The sequence below is a fragment of the Aethalodelphis obliquidens genome, unplaced genomic scaffold, assembly GCF_003676395.1.
Source record: "Aethalodelphis obliquidens isolate GAN/ISIS:26980383/991018 unplaced genomic scaffold, ASM367639v1 scaffold7, whole genome shotgun sequence".
In the NCBI taxonomy this organism is placed as follows: domain Eukaryota; kingdom Metazoa; phylum Chordata; class Mammalia; order Artiodactyla; family Delphinidae; genus Aethalodelphis; species Aethalodelphis obliquidens.
The window spans coordinates 47,341,193-47,350,654 of NW_020837951.1; the positions used below are offsets into that span (position 1 = coordinate 47,341,193).

At 40.8% G+C, this 9,462-nt stretch overlaps 1 non-coding gene across 1 annotated transcript; it reads left to right on the forward strand.

The window, feature by feature from the left end:
- The first annotated feature begins 2,946 nt into the window (after positions 1-2,946).
- On the forward strand, positions 2,947-3,053 carry LOC113620266 (U6 spliceosomal RNA). The gene has a single exon (XR_003432713.1). It is a non-coding gene; the product is annotated as a U6 spliceosomal RNA (small nuclear RNA).
- The last annotated feature ends 6,409 nt before the right edge of the window (positions 3,054-9,462 follow it).

Below are 9,462 nucleotides of genomic sequence, written 5' to 3' on the forward strand. Positions count from 1 at the left end.
GCTTTTTCTCTTTTAAACATTTGCTATAATTTTCCTAATACATTGAAAACTTTTTTCTCCTTGATGTAGAAAATGATTTCCCATCTGCTAACTCTCATTTTTCAAATGTACTCAATTCTAACAGCAAAGACAAGAATTCTATAAACAGCCACACCCCTTTTGCAAACCACCATGTCACAAGGAAGGTTCTTTTTTGAAATTGCATTGTAAATAAAAATAAAATAAAATTTGGAGACTTGCTGTAAGTTTTCTTTTAGTTGTTAAATGTGAGTAGAATAGATTCTTTATTATCTTCCCATATAATATATCCCATTGTATAAGTGTAATATATAACCTTGTACCAAAAAAAATGGTATTTTGAAAAGCAGATTAAATCACAGAACTTGGCTTATATGGCTCTCTAAAATGTTTGTCGTAAGTCTATATATTGTCATATGACTGGACTTCCATTATTAAAGTGTTTAGTTTTGAAGTGTTTGGTTTGGAAATATTCATTCAATGTGAAGGATTAAAACAAAACAAGGGTTTCCCTGGTGGCGCAGTGGTTGAGAGTCTGCCTGCTGATGCAGGGGACACGGGTTCGTGCCCCGGTCCGGGAAGATCCCACATGCCGCAGAGCGGCTGGGCCCGTGAGCCATGGCCGCTGGGCCTGTGAGTCCGGAGCCTGTGCTCCGTGGCAGGAGGGGCCACAGCAGTGAGAAGCCTACATACCACAAAAAAAAACCATAAAACAAAACTCATTAAAAGGCCAGGATCCTGGTCCTCCTTTGCCATATGCTATGAGATTTTAGTTAAGACACTTACTTTCCCTGGTTCTTTGTTTCCACATCTAGAAAGTGAAGAAGCTAAATTAGATGCTTTATTAATGGCTTACAGTCCTATAACTGTCAGATAGTTTTTGAACAGTTCATTCAGGAGTCTCAAAGCATTAGAACAGCCAATAATTACTAATTTACAGATGAAGAAACTGGAACTCAAATAAGCTAAGTAACTTGCCCCAAATCACAAAACTAAACTGTGGAATAGCTAATCCCTTACCCAGGCCTGTCTGATGCCAAAGCTCATGCTTTTAGCTCTACCTCCAATGGAATTCTCCACTTTCAGGAGGAGAAGACACTCTGGTTTCCATAACTTTATAAAGGATAGGACATAAAATCTATATGCTATAGAAGAGCTGCCTTGGAGAAAGTACTGGACAGTTTGAGGGTTGGCCTCTATATTTTGTCCTTTGGATAACTGAGACAGTAGCTCTCAAACTATGACCTGGACCAGAAGGATCAATAACACCTTAAAAACTGCCAGAAATGCAGGTTATCAGGCCACACCCCATGCATACTGAATTAGAAACTCGGGGAATGGGACCCAGCAATCTGTGTTTTTACAAGCCCTCCAGGTGATTCTGTTACACACCACAGCTTGAGAACCACTGCACTAAGATGTATGACCTTGAGAAATGCATGCAAGAACTCTGAGTTCCAGTTGCCAGCTCTGAAATCCTATGGTCCTTCTATGACCTAAAGTCTGAGTTAGTAAGAGGAAGATAGATCAGATTCATATCCTTAATTCTGAAAACTGATATCCAATAAAGGGAAGAAGGGGAAGGCAGATGAGGACGAAGAGGTCGACCTTTTGTATAGCCCCCAATTAGTCAAAGCAACAGTTTTATTTGTGATGATTTATGGCAGTGATGCCTGTGACATCCCAAAATAGAACATCTTTTTTGGAGTCACTCTGAATGCATCTAGCTCTTTGGGAATTTAAAAATTTATTAGGCAACTTGGAGTTCAGCTCAAAGAAAGACAGAATCTATTTAAAATATGCATTCTGTTTCTTTAGCCCTGCTTTAAGCCTTCAGGAGACAGTTTCTGGGAATGGAGTCTAATAGATCATTTTTGCAAAATGGAACAAAGTAATATCTCACTTCCCAGGAGTTAAAACCTCTCCCCACACCCACACCACCCCAGGAGGTGACATATATCTCGGAATTCATTTCAAGCAGAGATGACATAACCAGCTTTCCAGGTAGCTTCAGGAACTTACGTTTCCCCAGCTTAGGAATGACTCAGCAGATGGCCTTAAGTACCATGCTGGCGCCAAGGGTCATATTTTCATTATTTATTAAACATTTTACTTGCTCACAGCCTAAGTCCCTGTAACTCAATTCTCACATTGTGCATGCCTTGGGTCAGAAACCTCTTCATTAGGCCTAGCCCTGAGGTTAGAACAAATGCCATTTTTCACTTATGAGGCTGAAGCTACTGACCCATCATCAAAATATCTGGTGCCTAGTAACCATTCAATGAATGTCTGTCAAGTGAAATAGTGAGTTAAAGAAAGTAGTGCCCAGGCTTCAGTTTAATTTATAAATATCAGTAATGGTTGTGCACCATTTGGAACACAGCCTCTTACTTACTGCTTTCATGATGGCGGACATTAACGTGTTCTGAGCACTTATTAACGTCCTGAGTACTTTGTGAATGTCTCATTTGATCCTCACAGCAAGTCCAAGGTTGGAGTTGTATTGTCCCATTTTGTAGGCAAGAAAACTGAGGCTGAGATTCCTGAAATTGTACAGCTGATAAATGGCAGAGCCAGGACTGGAACTTTCTTTTTTTTTTTTTTTGGCGGTACGCGGGCCTCTCACTGTTGTGGCCTCTCCCGTTGCGGAGCACAGGCTCCGGACGCGCAGGCTCAGCGGCCATGGCTCACGGGCCCAGCCGCTCCGCGGCATGTGGGATCTTCCCGGACCGGGGCACGAACCCGTGTTCCCTGCATCAGCAGGCGGACTCTCAACCACTGTGCCACCAGGGAAGCCCTGGAACGTGATTCTTATCCTACTTTCCCTGCTGTCTAATACTGGACTTAGTATGGAGGCAAAATGGCTCCTCAGAACTAGGGTTCAGACTTTGGCCCTGAAACAGGTTGATAGTCAAGAATCATAGGTCTGTGCTCGCTTCGGCAGCACATATACTAAAATTGGAACGATACAGAGAAGATTAGCATGGCCCCTGCACAAGGATGACACACAAATTCGTGAAGCGTTCCATATTTAAAAAAAAAAAAAAAGGAATCATAGGTCCTACCTTGAAATAACAGACAGAGACAACTGATTATGGCAGATAAATGGAGAAATGAGTAAAACCATACTTTTAAAATCAAATATTTTATACATATAAAATAATTTATGGAGATGTCATATACAAAATATGAATAAAAATAGGTAAGTTATAAAGAATATAATAAAATAAACACATGTGCCCATCACCCATGTATATAAAATTTCTTCATATATATGTAATATATATATAAAGAATCTCTTTATCCAGAAATTACCACTGTCATAAATTTTTTATTTTCCCCTTTTCTGTATGGTTTTATTACATGTATATGCATGTACAAAATATTTTATTAACTTTGTTTTTAACTTTATATATAAGGTATTATACTTCAAGTATTCTTCTGCAGCTTGCTTTTTTAAAATTTAACGTTATGTTCCCGGATTTATCCATTTTGTCACATAGAGCTGTGGTTCATTCATCTTTACTGATGTATAGTATTCTATTGTATGAACATACCTTAATCTATTCTTTCTGTCAATGGGCATTTGGATTGTTCCCCGTTTTTGACCATCACAAATAGTGCTATCATGAACATCCTTGTACATATCTCCTGAGCATTATGTTACTACCTAGAAGTAAATTTCTGAGTCACAGAGTATGCACATGTTCTCCTTGATAAGGCAATGACAAATTGTTTTCTAAAGAGTTTAGACCAGTTTACACTGGTATCAGCAATAGCTAAGTATTTATATATCCTCTCAACATTTGATATTGTTATACTTTTTCATGTTTGCTGGTCTGGTAGGTGGAAAGTGGTGTCTATTAGTTTTTATTTGTAGTTCCTACATAATTTATTTGGTTGAGCATCTTTTCATGTGTTTATTGGCTTTTATGATTTCCTTATCTATGAAGTACATACAGTTCATCTCTCTCTTTTTTTTTTTTTTTTGCGGTACACGGGCCTCTCACTGCTGTGGCCTCTCCCGTTGCGGAGCACAGGCTCCGGACGCGCAGGCTCAGTGGCCATGGCTCACGGGCCCAGCCGGTCCGCGGCATGTGGGATCTTCCCGGACCGGGGCACGAACCCGTGTCCCCTGCATCTGCTGGCGGACTCTCAACCACTGTGCTACCAGGGAAGCCCTTTCAACCCTTTTATACTGAAATGTGGATGAGGAATTGGAGATACATGAGTAGTGCCAAGATAAATGAATGAGTGGAAGAAGAGAAGACAACATGTTTGAAAGGCCAGAAATCAACGAGAATATGGTGTGTTTGAGAAACCAACAGAAATTCCATGCAATATGTTGCTAAAATGCGAGCTTTGACTTTAAGGTAAGAGAGATCTGAAATTGAAGCAGGTTCTACAACATACCACTCTATAGTAATTTCAAATTAAACATCCAGAAACTAGTTATTTGACTCCTGAATTCCAAATGAGGGAATGATTTGTGGAGATGATTTTTTGGAGAGAGAGTTATTTCCTCCAACCTCTCCAAGGGGGAGGGGAATGCGGTGCTGCCTTTCATCTCGAGATTAGAGAGAAGGACTTCCCTTGGATCAGTAGGAGAATTTAATATGTACCCTGAGGAGTTTAGGGGGCGTGGTGGACTGATGTCAACTCTTGCTTTAAAAACTAGAGTCATCTGCAGTTACAGAGCCAGAAGAGAGGTCAGCAGGCAGCAGCTAGACTTCTACATTTGGTGAGGCATCTTTAGACAATATGAGCCAGGGAAGAAGCTTAACCCTTTCCTTACCGCTCCTCTCTTCCCCTGCTTCAACCCGCTGGTGGAATCAGAAACCAGGTTTAGCACACTGGAGTTGGGTGGGAGAGGTGGGAGCACCATGTGGGGAAAATGAGAAGAGACTAGGACCCACCCTCTTCTTCCACTAGCAACCGGCTCACACTGGGCTCCAGCATGGGGGAGGGGCACAATTCAATTTTAAATCAACTTTGAGTGTTTTCAGTGTCATATGGGACTTGATGTTTTGAAATATTGAACTGAGAATGTATTGACATTGGAAGTGACCATAATATTTTCTATCACCCAGTAGGGAACCAAAAAGTTATTGCAACTGCTGGTTTTTTCATCTAAGTGTGAGAGAAGAAACAGTCACATGAAAGGTTAAAGGGACAGTGGGAGACATATTGTTTCTTCATGATGTTCTGATTTTCAAAAATGATATAACTAGAGAGCAGCAAGAGAAGAGATTGTAAAGAAGGTGGCAAGGACCAGATCTGAAGCAGAATGAATCACAGGAGGATTTGGGACTTTCCCATAAAAGCCCTAGAAAGCCATTGAAGAGTTCTAGGTAGGGAAAATCTGTGATCAAAACAGTGCTTTTTGAAAAATCCTTCTAGTTTCAGAGTAAATGATGTCTTAAAGGGCAGCAGGGGCAGGGGTCACCCAGAGGAGGCTATGGTTTAGGAAAAAATATGTGGTGGTTTGGTCTAGATTAGTGGCAGTGAGAATAAAAGAAATGGAAGGTTGTGAGAGAGGTTGAGATTAATTGGTGATGGACCTGATAATGGCTTCTGCGTTTCTGATCTGAGCCACTAAGTTATCAGCAGCGCTATTTCCAGAAACTAGGAATTCTTTTGATCCTTTACTCTTTTGGGAGGTATACAGGGGCAGACAATAGTGTCTCCATCTCACTGATGTGGTGACTAATATTCAAGAAAACCATGTAATTTGCTGAAGTCCACATAACTCATTACATGCTGAGAGCTGTCGCTGGCTTCTTGCAGCTTCTACTTCAGATGACAATACTTGAACTAGTTCTTTTTCTTTTTTAATATAAATTTATTTATTTATTAATATTTTATTTTTGGCTGTGTTGGGTCTTCGTTGCTGCCCACGGGCTTTCTCTAGTTGCAGCGAGCTGGGGCTACTCTTCGTTGGGGTGCGCAGGCTACTCAGTGTGGTGGCTTCTCTGGTTGCGGAGCACAGGCTCTAGGCACGCGGGCTGCAGTAGTTGTGGCACGCGGGCTCAGTAGTTGTGGCACACGGGCTTAGTTGCTCCGCGGCATGTGGGGTCTTCCCGGACCAGGGCTTGAACCCATGTCCCCTGCATTGGCAGGTGGATTCTTAACCACTGCGCCACCAGGGAAGTCCAAACTTGTTCTTTTTTTTTTTTTTTTTTTTTTTTTAATGCGGTACGCGGGCCTCTCACTGCTGTGGCCTCTCCCGTTGCGGAGCACAGGCTCCGGACGCACAGGCCCAGCGGCCATGGCCCACGGGCCCAGCTGCTCTGCGGCGCGTGGGATCCTCCCGGACCGGGGCACGAACCCGTGTCCCCTGCATCGGCAGGCGGACTCCCAACCACTGCGCCACTAGGGAAGTCCCAAACTTGTTCTTTTTGATTGCATTTAGAAACAAACGCCCCACCATAGGTGAAGTTAAGAGTGTAATTTAAAGGAAGAGAGAAAGAAACTGAATTCTCATACAGTCCTCAAGCTTAAAAACATTTATACATTCAACAATTTCAGCAAAACATAATTATGCTTCTTAGAATCATGGAACCATTTCATGAAACTCTGGATTTTAATATAGTTGAGAAAGCTCTGAACTGGCCTTGGTAACATTTGGTTCTCTTCCAGCCACACCATTCTGCAATTTATCTTTTAGAGCATTATCTCTTAAACCTTAAGTGCATACGAATCACTTCGGGATCTTGTTACAATGCCAATTCTGCTTTAGTAGGTTTCGGGTGGGGCTCAAGATTCTGCATTTTTCACAACCTCCCAGGAGATGCCCACACCGCTGGTCTGACTTTTGAAAAGGCAAGATTTTATTTTAGATGAGCCCAGAACTTCTCAAAGCTGATGTGGACACTGAAAGAGATCAGAGGGAAAGGACTGAAAGGAATCCCAGAAATGTAATTATGTTGGGGATAAACAGATCTAACCCTTGCAAAAGGTGAAGCAGACAAACTTTGCCAGGCCTATTTCCCCACTTTTCAAATTCCTTTCCTCATTCAGCACCTGCCCACGCCTTAGTCCATCTTTCTACAGATTAACTCACTAATCCTTGCCTAGGGGCAGACTGGAAGGTGTTTTTTCCTGTTTCCCGTCCCAGGAAGCTGTATTTTCCACTGCACTTTCAAATTTCTAGACCCAAAGGATAATTAACTTTATTATGTAGAATGAGAGGTGATACTTTGATATTTGGGGGAAGGGGTCCCTGCTCAGCCCTCCTTCAAAGCTGACCAAGACCGATCCTGGAGAAGGGAAGAGGCCACCAGTTCAGATGGCTTGTCTTATAGGGAATATTTTATCCTGCTTAATTTCCCCTGCCTCCTAGAAATCAATCTTTAAGATATGCCAAGTATTAAAAAGGAAAGAATTTCTCTCCAAAGAATATCTGTTGGCAACTCTGCCTATGCTTTTCTTAGGCAGAAGTGATGTGGAGGGTAGGGACATTGTTGAACTCTCAGTAAGTTAAGGGATAAACAGGTGGAGATGAATTGGATTAGACTGAATTGTTCCAATTAATCATGCTGAATTTAGAGCCAAGAGATGTTAGGTTCTGCTCTGGGTTTGGCCATTTACTGTGACCTTGGACAAGCCATTTCACAGCTTTAGTTTCAGTCTCTTCACAAGTGAAATGAAACAACGGGAGAAAATGATCTCTAGGTTTCCTTCTTGTTCTAAAAACTGTGTCTGAAGCTGTTTTCAAGTGAACTTGAAAAAAAAAAGATAATTTTTACGCTGCCAGTTTTTACAATGGCTGGTCATCCAAATCACCTCGGAGAGCTTTTTAAAAATACAGGTCTTCTCCTACCCTGTTCTGATCATAGATGCAGCCTTGGAAACTATTTCATAAAGTTCTTCAGATAAAGTCTGTCCATCTGATCAATTTGGAAATCACTAAACCAAGCCACAAGGCGGCGACTGAGAGATGCTGATTTCCATCTGAATAATTTAAAACCATTTTGAGTATTAAAATACAAATAAAATTGGTTTGCCATTTCCATATCTAATTTTACTTCATAATTTGAAATAAATTTGTGGTTGAAAGCATCTCTTACGTTTTGGTATTTTGGGTTTAATTTTCTTCCATGTGAGCTGAAGCTATATTAATATAATATATATATAATTTCCAGCATTACATACATAAAATTAATATAATCTTTAGCATTCAAGCTAAGGTTGGAGGTTTAGAGAGTGACAGCTATCTCCTGATGTGAATGAAGGATAAATGTTCCAATTTTCTAAGATAATCTCTTGACCCATAGTTCCCACATTTCTCTTGCTCTTTTCTTTTTTTAATTGCAGTATAGTTGATTTACAATATTGTGTTAGTCTCAGGTGTACAGCAGATTGATTCAGTTATATATATATATACATTTTCAGATTATTTTCCATTATAGGAAAGATACTGAATATAGATGCAATAAGATTATTGCAAGATATTGAATATTGTTCCCTGTGTTATACAGTAAATCCCTGTTGCTTATCTATTTTATGTATAGTAGTTTGTATTTATTAATCCCGTATTCTAATTTATCCCTTCCCCCCTCCCCTTCCCCTTTGGAAACCATAAGTTTGTTTTCTATGTCTCTGAGTCTGTTTCTGTTTTGTACAATATATAGATTCATTTGTATTATTTTTTAGATTCCACATATAAGTGATATCATATATTTGTCTTTCTCTATCTGACTTACCTCACTTAGTATAATATTATCTAGGTTCATCCATGTGGCTGCAAATGGGAATATTTCATTTTTTATGGCTGAGTAATATTCCATTGAGATATTAATATAGACATCTATATCTGTATATTAACATATATCTCACATCTTCATAAACCAGTCATCTGTTGATGGGCATTTGGGTTGTTTCTGCACCTTGGTTATTGTAAATAGTGCTGCAATGAACACTGGGGTACACGTATCTTTTTTTTTTAATATAAATTTATTTATTTAATTTTATTTTTGGCTGCGTTGGGTCTTTGTTGCTGCACATGGGCTTTCTCTAGTTGCAGTGCACGGGCTTCTCATTGCAGTGGCTTCTCTTATTGCGGAGCACGGGCTCTAGGTGTGCGGGCTTCAGCAGTTGCAGCATGTGGGCTCAGTAGATGTGGCACGTGGGCTCTAGAGTGCAGGCTCAGTAGTTGCGGCGCACAGGCTTAGTTGCTCCACGGCATGTGGGATCTTCCCGGACCAGGGCTCGAACCCGTGTCCCCTGCATTGGCAGGTGGATTCTTAACCACTGCGCCACCCGGGAAGTCCCCGTGTATCTTTTTGAATCATGGTTTTCTCCAGATATATGCCCAAGAGTGGGATTGCTAGGTCATATGGTAGCTCTATTTTTAGTTTTTTAAGGAACCTCCATTTTGTTTTCCATAGTGGCTACACCAATTTATATTCCCATCAACAGTGTACCCTTTTCTACACACCCTCT